This window comes from Mustela putorius, unplaced genomic scaffold, assembly GCF_011764305.1.
Source record: "Mustela putorius furo isolate JIRA1106 unplaced genomic scaffold, ASM1176430v1.1 tig00000487_pilon_pilon_pilon, whole genome shotgun sequence".
Lineage (NCBI taxonomy): Eukaryota > Metazoa > Chordata > Mammalia > Carnivora > Mustelidae > Mustela > Mustela putorius.
This window is the reverse complement of record NW_025421399.1, coordinates 4,561,871-4,576,088: the sequence shown is the minus strand read 5'-3', so window position 1 is coordinate 4,576,088 and position 14,218 is coordinate 4,561,871. Positions and strand designations below refer to the sequence as shown.

Below are 14,218 nucleotides of genomic sequence, written 5' to 3'. Positions count from 1 at the left end.
CACATTAATGTAAAGCACATATATTACTGTATCACACTTATAAAATATTTTGAAAATTGTCTTTTTTTTTTAAATACATTTTTTAAAAGATTTTATTTATTTATTTGACAGAGGGAGATCACAAGTAGGCAGAGAGGCAGGCAGAGAGAGAGAGGAGGAAGCAGGCTCCCTGCTGAGCAGAGAGCCGGCTGTGGGACTCGATCCCAGGACCCCGAGATCATGACCCGAGCTGAAGGCAGCGGCTTAACCCACTGAACCACCCAGGCACCCAAAAATTGTCTTTTGATATAATTGGTTTCCTTTGAATTTGTAGGTATGTTTCTTTTTTGTTTTCAAACAATTTTTTTTTTAGATTTTATTTGTTTATTTGACAGAGATCACAAGTAGGCAGAGAGGCAAGCAGAGAGAGAGAGGAGGAAGCAGGCTCCCTGCAGAGATAGCCCAATATGGGGCTCCATCCCAGGACCCTGGAATCATGACCTGAGCGGAAGGCAGAGGCTTTAACCCACTGAGCCACCCAGGCGCCCCGTAGGTATGTTTCTTAATGCATTTAAAATATTCTGAGAAGGGGTCCATATGCTTCACCAGAATGCCAAGTGTCCATGGAAAACCTTAAGAACTCTGCCTTACCAGTATTTTCTTGGCTTGCTTTCTTATTGAATGAGGCTAAAGAGGGTTCCTGGGGGGAACTTCAAGGACTGTGAGGCTCTCATGGTTTTATTAGTCTATTTTTTCCAGGTATCCTCCCTCCCTTAATTTTCATGCCTCTTCAACATGTATTGCTGTTCTTACACTACTCACCATGTTTCTGTTTTATTAATTGACTCTGACTGTGGTTGTGTTTGTATACTTCTATGGGGAGTTTATCCTTTAGCATGTCATAGACCACCATATTGCATAGAGAAGTGGAAATCTCCCCTAGTTCAGATTGCCCACTCTTTCCCCAATTCCATAACCTCGGCTGCCTCTGGGACACGTCCACTTGCTTTTATCCCTGACATCTTAAAGGAACAAATTAAAAAACTGAGATTCCTCCCCACATCTGCATTTTGTCCCAATTTGCCTGGATGATCTTCTTGCCTGTTTCCCTGGTTTTGTGGCCTTGTAATGATTTAAAAAGTATAAATCAATTAATTTAAAAAAAAACTGGAATCTTTGAGAATGGTACAAAATTCAAAAGATACAAAAGGATGTGCAGGGGAACGCAAGCAAGTCTTCCTCTCCTCTGTTCTCCTAGGCACTCAGTTCCCCTCCCAGGAGGAAACCACTGTTACTAGCTCTTAGAGTGATTTTTGATTCTTTCTTATTTTTGGCTTTATCTCAAGTCCTTCCCTGTCAGTAAGATGAGTGCTCTTTCCTCTCCAGGCCCTCATGATCATGTATGTTTGACTTTATATATAAGTATGGGTATGTGTATATTTTATGTACATACATAAAATCTCCCCCTGTGGCCTTCCGGCCTAGAGTTTTCATCACGTCGCTTCCTGGATGAGGAACCTACAGGGGTGAGGGGCCGGGGTTGGGGGTGATGGAGAAGAGGATCTACAGGGCACTTAGGTAGGGGGGCTTTGAGTGGTAGATTGGTGGGAAGCTCTGACGGGGTTCCTCTTTCTATTCCTTCCGCCTGGGGCCCCCTTCCCTTCGTCTTGTCCAAATGCCTCTCGTTTCCAAGAGCCGAGACAGAGACAGAGACAGCGAGATACACAGAGACTGAGACGCCGAGGCACCAGCATCCTTCTGCCCCCCCTCTGTCCCGCCCCAGCGCTCTGACGGACATCCCTTGTCAACCAATGGCACTCACGATGTGCCCCGGAAGGGCCAATGGGAGACAGAGGAGGGCGGAAGATTCCCCGCCCCCACTTCTAGGCTTGGTTGAGCCGTGCAGGTAGGTCCGGGGCCGGGGGAGCCGCCGTTGGCACTGGTGCCCGGGGGGGTGGGGGCACGAGTCGGTAGGGATGATGGTGGGGAAGGGGAGGCGGCCCCGACTGCGGGAGCCTGAGGGGGTGGCCCGGCGGGGAGGCTGGGGGCCGAAGGGCCCGGGGAGCGGGCGCCGCCGAGGGCCCTGGAAGCGGCTGGGCTGGGGGAGCGGGGACGCGTGTGTGGGGCACCGGGACCCCCGCCCGGCGCCCACCAGAAGGCCTGGGCCGAGGGCTGCGGGCCGAGGGGCCGGGGGGCCTGGCTGCCCGGGGGCGGGCTGGGGCCGGGCCCGGGGCCGGGGGCGCCGAGCAGAGCCCGGGGCGCCAGGCCGAGCCGAGGTGGGACGGACCGACGCGGGGAGGAAGGGAAGCTGCATCCCGCGGGCCGCCCCTCCTGAAGCAAGCCGGGGCAACGGCCGCAGGCGCTCTGCCCTGAGCCCACTCCCCCACTCGCCCCCGTCCTAACAATGGGGATGGGGCAGAGGGAGTCGCCCCACAGCAGGAAGGAGCCGGGGGTAGGTTTGGGACTAGGGTCCAAGGCGGGGGGAGGGGTGGGAACTCGGGCTCTCCCCTTTCTCTTCTCTCCCTGGCTTTTGCGGTGGGGATCATGGAGGGGATATTAAACCTCCTGAGACTTAGGTCAAGAGTCAAACTCCTCCCCCCCTGGAACCCCCAATCCCCCCAAAAATCCGATGAGCGGTAAGGAAAGTGATGCCAAGTCTTCGAAGCAGAAGTGACAAGCGCATAGTAAGAACAAATCCACTCCAGAGGTTTTTATTTTTTAATTTTTCTTAAAAACGAGGGCATTGTAGTCTTTGGTTTTTCAAAATTTATTTTACGGGGCGGGGGGGGGTGCTGTTATTTTTGTCTCTACTCGGGCAAGCCTCCATTTTAAGCGAAGCAGTAACTGGTTAAGCTGGAATTTTCATTCTGGCCTAGGACTTGAACAAGGATCCTACAGGAGGTCATTTAATCGATCCTCCTTCCTCCACGCAAACATACCTCCCTCCCAAACTCAAAATCAAGTTGTTTGGTCTGCTTTTAAATATCTTTAGGAAAGGAGGGTCTTTTATTTGCTTGTGGGGTATCAAACAAGAATAGATTTTCTTTTTCATGTAGAATGGATTCTGAAACTTAAATTTCATAAAATTTAGGACAATTAGAATGATCAGAGAGTTTTTTATTAAGTAAAATTAAATGTGGCAAGGGTCTTTTTAGATGGTCAATTAACAGATCAGTTTCAGTAGTGTTTTTGAAGTACCCTGAACAGTCATTTATTTATTTTTTTTTTGTTTGTTTGGGAGTTTGGTTTTCTGATGATTTGATAAGCAATTTTATGTTATCTAAAACATGTGTTAGACATTTAATCCACATTTTATGTAAAATATGTTTCTACATATATGGAGATATACCTAGACACATTTGCCCTTTTCTAAGGGGACTGTGATCTGTACCTCTTTTTAGGATGGTGATGCAAATAGTACTTTGAATTTCTGTCCAGTAGCTTAAACTATTTGGTTATCCTTGGTTAGCTTTTTAGTCTAATTGAAAGTCCTCTCTTTCAGATACCTTCTTGAGACCAAAAATTTTCCTACCTGCTCATACTTGGTGACTGAGGGATTACTAAGATTCCCTTATTGCTCATCTCTGAGTATTGTCTAAACTCTTCTGACACTATGAATGCTACTTGGATGCCTCTCAAGGTAGGATGTATTGTTTTTAAAATTCCAGTTCTCATTTTATTTATTTATTTTTTTCTTTGGAATTGAGAATATTTGAGTCCTTGAATTTACGGTTCTTCAACCCTCTTACCTGACACTCCTTTCCCCTCCAAAAGTACTATTCTGTTTGCTTCCAGGACTGATTGGTTACTCCTTACTTTGTATTGCTCCTGTTCTTGATTATTGGTGTTAAAGTATTAGTGAAGTTCTTCAGTTAACTTCCATTATAATGATGTGTTTACTTTTTAACTTTAAATGATGAGAACCCACATAGTTATAAAATTCTGTTTCAGTCTCAGTAGGATGGATTGGCAATCAGACATCCAGGTCCACTTTCAAGCAGGTGCTTTAAAGTCATAGGTACTAGGGTGTGTCCCACTCTTGCAAATCTGTAGCTGATTCATGTGTTACAAAAGATGTGTCATTAACCATGTGTTTACCTGAGACTTCCTATAGTAGATCAGAGCATTCTAAGACCTGTTGGTTTCTGTGTACAACTCTGTCAGGAGAGTCCTCCTGCTGCCCCCTAGTCCTTTGCACTTGAATTTACACTATTTTTCTCAACAGGTAGCATTTTGTGCCACGTTTCATCTCACAGGATAAACTTTTTGGGCAGTGTGGACAGCTGATCTTTAGATGAAAAAGCCTTCATTGATATGATGGTTCTCCTGTCTGTTGTTTCCTTCCAGTTTCTTGTACAGAGATGGCCAGAGGACTTTTCGTTAGGACCAAACAGAGGGTAAAGCTTTACCGGGAGGGCACAGGTTGCCTTCCTTTGGAGCTAGAGACTAGTGTAGTTAAGACTGTTGTGAGGTAGTCTGTTCTGTGGAATTCCAAGTTAGCGCAATAAATAAATCCGAGAATAAACGCAGTCTGGGTAACTTAAATATAGGACTGTAAGAAATCTTCAGGTAAATGTAGACTGAATTCTCATCTTCATTTATGTTTCAGCTGCTGTTGTTGGAAAGGAGTGCTTATATCAGTGTAAAGGAATCCAAAGTGACACAGTTTCTAGCCATTCTCTTTATAGAGTTGGAGGGGTTGCATGGGGAATTCAGCCAGAAGTCCTGAACCCATAAGAATTGGGACCTTGTTTAAAAGTATCTGTCTTTGGTACCAGGTGTTTTTTTATTTTTTATTTTTCATTTTCATTTATTTATTTATTTATTTTAAAGAAGATTTTATTTATTTATTTGACAGAAAGATAGAGAGCACAAGTAGGCGTAGCAGCAGAGGGAGAGGGAGAAGCAGGCTCTCTGCTGAACAAGGAACCCGATGTGGGACTCGATCACAGGACCCTGGGATTATGACCTGAGCTGAAGGCAGCCACTTAACTGACTGAGCCACCCAGGCGCCCTGGTACCAGGTGTTTAATCCCAGGATCCGGTGGCCCCTCTTATCTTTAAGAAGTAGGCAAGGGGGTCCAAATGGGTACGAGTTCTCTAGAAACCTGAAGAAATTGAGACCAATATATCAGATACTATTTTTTAGTCACCTTAGTTTTAACAAATGTATTAGGTACAAAGAGTCGTGCTATTTAACATGTATATTATATTTAAGATTTTAACTCTAAATCTCTGAATCTGGGATGTTACGATAGGGTTCCACAGTAACCCTGAAGTTGTATGAAAGGCCTTTGGCTTGGCAGGAAAACAGAGTGGAAGTCAGTGTTCCATATGATGCGTTACTTACTTAAGAATTTAGTTATGTGGCTGCCTTAATTTTGTGTTCCCTACCAATCCTTTGACAGTGGGAGACCTTTTCTGAGTCTAAACAAATTTTTTATTTACTGACATTTTCCTATTCCTTTTATTACCTTAAAAAAAAAAAAAAAAACCTTGAAACTTGTGTTGGAGACCTTTTGGGAGGAAAAGGGCACCTTTTGGGAGGAAGAGGATAGCATTGAATATAAAGGATGGAAAATTAAAAGGGAGAGAGAACTTTATTCTCTTTTTCATTGTGAATATCCTTAAAATGTTTCTTAGATGTATTTTCAGATTACAGGTGCTTATTTTTAAATTTAAAAAAAGGTTAACAAAATGTATATTTTGGAGCCACAGTGCTCATTTTTTATAGCTCTTATCCTTTGTTTCTTATTTTCTTGTTCAGAATGAACTCTAGTTTTGTCAGGCTTTACTTACATGTTAGACCTGAGTGTGTGCTTGTTTCTGTGTGTATAGAAAATAGCGCCATCATGCGCCCTTTTCGCAAACCAAAGTACCAAAGCAAAGATAATTAACTCCAAACAAATACTCCAAACAAAATAACTCCGAACAAATACTCCTCAGTTTAAGGCGCACTTATCAATTACGAATTCCCTTGGAGATTACTTACCCGTCTTCTGTATGTCAGGGATCTACAGCTTTGATCTACAGCCATGACTAAGCACTGTGGATAACGTTTGATGCCCCTAAGTTCAGTTGTCCGGGTTGAGGCATGGGGGAGATGGAAGAGGAAAAGGGAGGAGGAGGAGAAATGGGCATCCTGGAGACAAGAGTGAAGAGAAGTTGAGGTAGCAGAGAAGGGATACATGGGCTCTGGGACGTGCTATGGCACCACCGACGAGTTGCTGGTTGCCTTGTGTGCTGGACTGAACTATGACGGAAGGAGAGTAAAAAAGTATTCTTGACAAAAGGACAGAATTACAATATAATTCAATGTGATGTGGAAAGGTCTCCAAGATACGTAGTTAGGTGATAAAATAAAAGGAAGATATGGAATAGTGTATGTGGTATATTACCCTTTATGCTTTGAGGGGGTGGTGGAAAGGAATAAAGAAAATTCGTATTGGCTTGGTGTATATGCATTTAAAAAAACACTTCAGAAGAATAAACAACATGATACATTATGTTTATAAAAAATTTTTAAAAATTTTTAAAAAATTTTATTAAAACCAATGCATGATTGCCTTGAAAATGGAAATGTAAGTAGAAACACCCGTCATGTGCTCCACTTTCTCCCTTGCAATAAATATGTGACATCAGTTAATTTGATATAAATATATAAATGGTAAAAAAGAAATAAACAAAATGGTGACATTGGTCACCTGATAAGTCTAGGAACTAGGTGGGTCGAGGACAGGGTGGAAAGGAGTCTTCTCTCTGTATTATATTATTTTATACTGTGTGACATTTGTATCAGAATTTATAAACATAGGGGTGCCTGGGTGGCTCAGTGGGTTAAGCTGCTGCCTTCGGCTCAGGTCATGATCTCAGGGTCCTGGGATCGAGTCCCGCATCGGGCTCTCTGCTCAGCAGGGAGCCTGCTTCCTCCTCTCTCTCTCTCTGCCTGCCTCTCTGCCTGCTTGTGATTTCTCTCTGTCAAATAAATAAATAAAATCTTTAAAAAAAAAAACAAAAAACAAACAAAAAAAAGAATTTATAAACATATATTTTTATCCGGGTACAGGTCTGTGAATCACCAGGGTGATTCTGTGAATCACAGACCTGTACCCCTGGGGATAAAAATGTATCAGAATTTAAAAATTTAACACAAAATTTAAAAAAACCCTTAAAAAACAGTATTTCGGTCCTTAACATCTCTTCTCCTCCAGTGTCTGGAAGTCAGAGAAATAGCCAGGGCTGCCACTGAGAGAGCAGAGAACCCTTGAACAGTGGCTGAAGGGATACATACATAAAGGATGCTGTCACCTAGGATACATGTTCTCCTGAGATCTTAAAGAATTTTGAACTTATAGATGTGGATTTCTGGGATTGAATTAGGAGGTCAAGCATTTAAAATTTTTACTTGCTCTTTAAGTTTTAGTAAAAAGATTTTCATTGTTTACTCTCTCATGTTGGCAGTTAGATACACTGTCATGTTCTTGGTTGTGTGATCTTGGGCAATTTCTTAATCTCTCTGAGATTCAGAGTTCTCCTTTGTATTGGAAAGAATATTAACATTTACTTCACAGGAGTGTTGCGTATATTATAGCTGTAAGGGACATCATATCTGACTTAGTGAACTACTACAGTTATTATAATCATTGCCATTAATAATAGTTCCTTAGAACTATTAAGAGTAATAGTTAGTAACAGTAAGAGTGAGGGCTCTGGCTGATGTTGGGCAAATTCCTTGACCTCTTAGAACTTTGGTGTCCTCATATATAAAAAGGGCATGATTCTAGTACCTAGATCCCTGGTGGACTTGGGAAGAACTAAAATGAGTTTGTTGCTTGCAAAATGCTTCGACCAACACTTCATATGTGCTCAGTAAACACGGGCTGCTAATTCTCTTCGTGACATCTGTTTGCCAGGGCTTCCATAACAAAGTGCCACAGAGTGAGTGGCTTACACAACAGAAATGGTTATGTCACAGTGCTGGAGGCTAGAGTCTGAGGGCAGGGACCTGCCTCCTCTGAAGGTGCTAGGGCAGGAGCTGCTCAGTCCTCTCTTCCAGCTTCTGGTAGTTCCCGTGGTCCATGGCCACATGCCTTCAGTCTTTAATATAGAGTTCACCCTGGGTGCATGTCTTTGTGTTTAAAATTTCTCCTTTTTAAAAAGGACAACAGCCATACTGGATTAGGACCCACCCCGGTGACCTCATTTTAACTTGATTACTTCTGTAAAGACCGTTTTTGCTCTGCTGGGCATTAGTCCAAATCTTTTTGGGGATACAGTTCAACCCCTAACAACATCCAGTAGCCTTGTTGCTCAACATGGGGACCCTCAACACCTGTATGTAGGAAATGAAAATTTTGGTGCAAATTAGTAACATGATTTAAAGAAGTAGATTAGTTCTTTAGGCTTCTAATGGATTTATCTTTATTTTTTCTTTTTAAGGTTTTATTTATTTATTTATTTGACACGGGGGGGGGGAGAGAGAGAGAGAGAGCAAGCACGCAAGCACAAGCAGGGGGAGCAGCAGGCAGAGGCAGAGGGAGAAGCAGGCTTCTCACCAAGCAGGGAACCCGATGCGGGGCTCGATCCCAGGACCCTAGGATCATGACCTGAGCCAAAGGCAGACGCTTCACTGACTGAGCCACCCAGGGACCCCTGGATTTATCTTTATCATGGATAGATTTTTGTTGCCATTGAAATTTTAGATTTATATAAAATCAAAACTTTTTACAAGGTTAGATTCTTTTTTTTTTTAAGGTATTTGTAAAATTCCAAATTGAAAAATTAAGGTCAGGATTATAGTCTTGTTCTCTGTGTCTCATCCTTTGTGGAAATTGGTAGAACTTTGGGATTTCTTTAATCTGTAAGAATAATGCTCAGGTGTCTGTTTCTAGGAGTGTGGGAGCTAAGGCTACCCAATGAGGAATTAACACCCCTCTTCCCTGTGTGTTTTCTATGAAATCAGATGCCATATTTGAAGAAGCGGACATGGTTATCCTCTAACAGTTTGCTTTCAGATTGTCATTTTCGGGGTAGACAGTATGGGTCACCCCCAGAAATAGCAAGACCTTGAGGAAGTTCCTCCTGTGGCCTGACTGATTTGGTCAGCCCTCTGCTTCCATTCCCTTCCTGTGTGCCATTAAAGTAAAGTTCAGACTTTTTAATGTAGTGTATCTACTCCTGATGATCCAGCTGCTGCTGACCTTTCTGTTTTGTTTCTACGCCTTACCTTTCACCACTGGCCTTTATGTACCTTTGTCTGAGAGTTTCCTTGTCCTGAAACTTCAAGTATTAAGACTTAAACAGTTAGTATTTAGGTGAAAGTTTTTCTAAAGGTAGTACATGCTTCTCTGCTGCCTTAAAGAAAGCATCCTGCACGAAATTTTTATCTTTTAATAAGAATCCAAAATTATTAAAGATCCTCACTATGCCCAGTAATTACTGTACTGGGCCGAACTATAATATGCCTTTGGAGACCATAAAATATATTCTATAAACGGACTAGTATGTATGTGTTCTATACTCTTGGTTTATTCTTTTTTTTTTTTTTTTAATTTATCTATTTTAAGTAATCTCTACTCCCAATGTGGGGTTCAAATTTAGGACCCTGAGATCAGGAGCCACATGCTTGTCTGAGCCAGTGAGGCGCTCCACTCTTGGGTTATTCTTAATATTCTTGTCTGTTATCATCCACTTGCGTGATCTCCTGCCTTAGTGTCATGAAGTTACTGTCTTCGTTCCAGCCTCCAGCAGCTCTCCCCTCTGTAATACTTTCTTTCTGGAGTAGGCTAGGATACCAGCAAACTAAGCTTATATAAATTATTTGCCACGGAAAAGTAAGTAGATCTTTAGTCATGACTCCTGGAAGGACTTTTGTATGGATAAAATACATAAAGAGTGACAGTTTTCTGGCAGTCTGATACAAAATGATATGGTTTTGTTTGTGTGCATTTTATGGAGAGGAAGGGTCCGTTGCTTTCATCAGATTTTTACCATGGTCTGGGACTGTTTTTAGATAAATACGTGTTGTGAAATTGCTTTGTGAGTTGTCACCAGAGGTCAGTTCCTAAATTCCTTCTCCTAGCTCCCTACCCTGACGTGAAGGAGTTCACAGTGTTGGGTCATTGTTTTGACTATGGGAGGAAGGGCCATTCAGCTAGGCCAGAGAGTGCTGACCAGGCCAAGGCAGAGCAACAGAGGTAGGGGCTGGCACTGGGGAGAGAAGTCAGGTAGAGAGTAGAAGAGCAGCACTGGGCTTTGTTGACTGGTTTGCTCCAGAGGATAAAGGGAGTGGCCATAGTAATTCTGGGAGCTCCAAAAATATATGCACGTACCTGATTTGAAGAAATTGAGAAAAAAAAATTTTTTTTAAGATTGTATTTATTTATTTGACAGAGAGAGAGAGTGCGCGAGCACAGGTAGGCAGAGTAGCAGGTGGAGGGAGAGGGAGAAGCATGCTGTCTGCTGGGCAGGGAGGCTGATGTGGGGCTCGATCCCTGGACCCTGAGATCCTGACCCAAGCCCAAGGCAGCTGCTTAACCAACTGAGCCACCCAGATGCCCTGAGAAAAATATATATTTTTAAAAATATTTTTATTTATTTATTTGTCAGAGAGAGAGAGAGAGAGACAGAGAGAGAGCACAAGTAGGCAGAGGCCGAGAGAAGCAGGCTCCCTGTTGAGCAAGGAACCTGATGTGGGACTCGATCCCAGGACTCTGGGATCATGACCTGAGCCGAAGGCAGCGGCTTAACCCACTGAGCCACCCAGGCGCCCCGAGATTTTTTTTTCCTTTAAAAATCATCTTATAAAACGTTTGCAACCTGGATCATAAATTGTAAGTGAGACAGCCAGATGAGAGTGAAAACAGGGGTAAAGGAATCAAATAAAAAATTTAATTAACATTATAATTGTAAAAACGTCTTACTGTGGGGGTTTCTTCGGAAGTTAAACAGCTGCCTTGCTTATAAAGGTAATTGCCCTTCCCCCAGGGACTTTGCCTCTTGGGTCAGAGAGCACACAAAGCCTGTCAGGAAAGAAGACCTCTTGGGCACATCCCTGTATCTGTCTTGCCTCTTCCCATGTGAGGCAGCCCCCCTGGCCTCTTGAGCTATTTTCTTCCTCCTTGTAGGGACCTCTGGCTGTCAGTTGTCTCTTTTCCCAACCAGTTTCCCACCTCCTGTTCCCTGTTGGCTCTTGTGCTTCAGCTTATAAATATACTGAAGTCTCTTTCACTTTTTAAGAACACAAAATCCCTACATTACAACCACCTGTTGGTCTTCTGGTAGCTTCTACCTATGTGTATCCTTACAGATTCATCCCTGTTGCCACATTCAGAGGATCCCTTTTTGCCCACATCTTCTGAGCCCTTCTCATACTGTTTAGCACTGTGGACCGTTCCCCCGGCTGTGGTGGCTTTGGTCTCTCCTGGCCTCTTGTCTTCATTTCTAAGAAGCAACGTAAAGGGTGCTAATAGAGCATAGACTCCAGATCCAGAATCCTAGATTGACATTTCAGCCCTGCCACCTACTGTGTGCTGTCAGGAAAATAATTTACCATCTCTGTGCCTCAGTTACTGCCTCTAAAAAATGGGAAAAGGACTCTTGTGAGGAGGAAATGAGCTAATACGTGAAAAGTGCATGGAGAAGTGTTTGGCACAGTCAGGTACAAACAGTGGGGGTACGACTCTTTCTGTCATCATTGTCCCGTCTGGCTGCTCTTTGTGTTTTCTTTGCAGACTTTTTTCCCTTTTATATCACTGTTTGCCGTACCTTGGCCCTCTCACCTCTCAACCTCTGTATTTCCTGGGGCAGGGTGGGGGGCATCTTACAGAAGTTTGTGTCTCAGTCTCCATCCATATACTGATGATTTGCATCTATATTTTTTCCAGCTTCCCATGGTCTTAGCATCTCTGATCCCATGCATACTGTTGCCTCCTGGACATCTCCACGTGGTTGTCCCATGCTCTTTTCAGAGTGACATAATCAGCTATTCCCCCAAGTCCAGCCTCTTCCCATCTTCATGCCCCTGTGAGTGGTCCATTCCCCCACCCCCAGTCACTCAAGTCAGGAGTCCGTCTTCTGGACCAGTGGTCACCATGTTCTTGACATCCTAACTTGTAATGTTTCCTTAGTTACCTCTACGTCTCTCTCCCGAGTTCAGACCTTTGCCACCTGTTGCCCACATGAGGTCCGTCACCTTCTGATCTCCTTGTCTGCTTTGTCTTGCAAGTTGCTGCCATAGTGATCTTTGTAAAAATGTTGGGGTGGAATTCAAATGCTCTTGAATTCTTGAATGCAAAAGCATCCAGGCCTGGGTGATCTGGCTGGCCCCTGCCAGACCTTCTCTCTCCTTCCCGAGCACCCTGCCCTCAACGGCGCTGACCTGCTTGCAGTTGCTGCTGTGCACCTGATTGCTTCTTGCTTCTTTGCCCCTGGGCCTTCACTTGAGTGCTTGCTTCTGTTTAAAATGGCATCGGCCCCTAGATCTTTAATAACAGGGATGATAAGACTAATAGCAGGTAGTAGCTGACACCAAGAGTGTGCCGTGTACTTACTGTCTTTGGGTGTGTGTGCTCGCCCCTGGCACTTCTGTTGTATGGGGATTGCAGCTTTGCTTCTCCCCCAGCTAGTCTCCAAGTCCTTTGAGAGTGGTGGTCTGTGTCTTGCCTTTTATCATCGCTTGCCATGTGATGGCACTGAGTGAATGTGCGTTGAATGAGTGTTTTTTTTTTTTTTAAGATTTTATTTATTTATTTGACAGATCACAAGCAGGAAGAGAGGTAGGCAGAGAGAGGAAGGGACGCAGGCTCCCCGCTGAGCAGAGAGCTGATGCTCTGGACCTGGTCCAGGACCCAGGACCCTGGGATCATGACGTCAGCCTAAGGCAAAGGCTTCCACCCACTGAGCCACCCAGGCGCCCCTGAATGAGTGGTCTAAGGACTACATGGCCCAGTCTGTGGAGTAGTCTTCAGGAGGGTATGAGTGGAAAAGCTGAGTTAGTTACAACTACTCACCAGTCCTGGCCTTCCCCTTTGGAACCGTAGGACTCAACCTCTTCAGTGTGAGCAGCCGTGTAGCTTGGAATAAGGATTACAAGGAAGTTTTTGGTTTTTATAAATTCCCATTGAATGATGAAGGGCATGGGTGTTTTCATTTTCTTAGTTTTGCTTTTGAAAAAGAAGCCAATTTGCTGATCACCCAGTATCACCTGGTAATTAGAATGTTTTCACAGTATTAGAATAAAGCATAGGGAAATGAATAGTATTTAGCTTATGATGTTCCAACCAGGTAGTATATTTGGCAGTAAACTGATGATAATTTTTGAATGCTTTACTGGTGATCAGATGTCCCTTCCTTTCTCATCACTGTTGTGTTGAGTTTAGGCACATACTGTATTACCTTTTATCGTTGTATATAAATTGTGTTTTTAGCAACAATCCCGAATATGGACAAGCTTATACAGTTGACTCTTGAACAATGCAGGGGTTAGGAGTGTCAACCCCGTGCACTTGAAGATCTATGTTTAACTTTTGACTCCCCCACAACTTAACTGCTGATAGCCTACTGTTAACCAGAAACCTTACTGATAACATGAACAGTTGATTAACGTTATTTTCTAAGTTACATGTATTTCAGAATGTATGCTTACAATAAAGTAAACTAGAGAAGAGAAAATGTTGTTAAGAAAATCATAAGGAGGGGCACCTGGGTGGCTCAGTGGGTTAAAGCCTCTGCCTTCGGCTCAGGTCATGATCCCAGGGTCCTGGGATTGAGCCCCATATTGGGCTCTTTGCTCAGCAGGGAGCCTGCTTCCCTGTCTCTCTCTGCCTGCCTCTCTGCCTACTTGTGATTGCTGTCTGTCAAATAAATAAATAAAATCTTTAAAAAAAAATAAGGAAGATAAAATACATTTACAGGACTGTACTGTAGAGATGCTGTCAGTTTATACTGTCTCTATAAAATGAATCATGTGTCTATCAATATCTACATCAGTATTGTCTTTTATGATACAAATTGCTGTAGATGTTATATATATTACTAACACTAGATATCAGAAGTGAAAAGATGGGCACCTGGATGGCTCAATTGGTTAAGCAGTTGCCTTCCGCTCAGGTCATGATCCTGGAGTCCCAGGATTGAGTCCCACATCGGGCTCCCTGCTCGGTGGGGAGCCCGCTTCTCCCTCTGACTGCACCCCTCTCATGCTCTCTCTCTCTCTCAAATAAATAAATAAAACCTTAAA

General features: G+C 43.5%; 1 protein-coding gene across 2 annotated transcripts in view; it reads left to right on the top strand.

Moving 5' to 3' along the window:
• The first annotated feature begins 1,805 nt into the window (after nucleotides 1-1,805).
• Nucleotides 1,806-14,218, top strand: part of KANSL1 (KAT8 regulatory NSL complex subunit 1) — a 179,374-nt gene continuing 166,961 nt past the window's right edge. Inside the window, exons 1-2 of one of the 2 annotated variants that reach the window (XM_004772428.3) lie at nucleotides 1,806-1,885; nucleotides 3,482-3,619. The gene's annotated coding sequence lies outside the window, so the exon portion shown is untranslated. Of the gene's footprint in view, nucleotides 1,886-2,288; nucleotides 2,432-3,481; nucleotides 3,620-14,218 lie in introns of those variants that run through there. The other variant, XM_004772427.3, reaches the window with a different exon arrangement.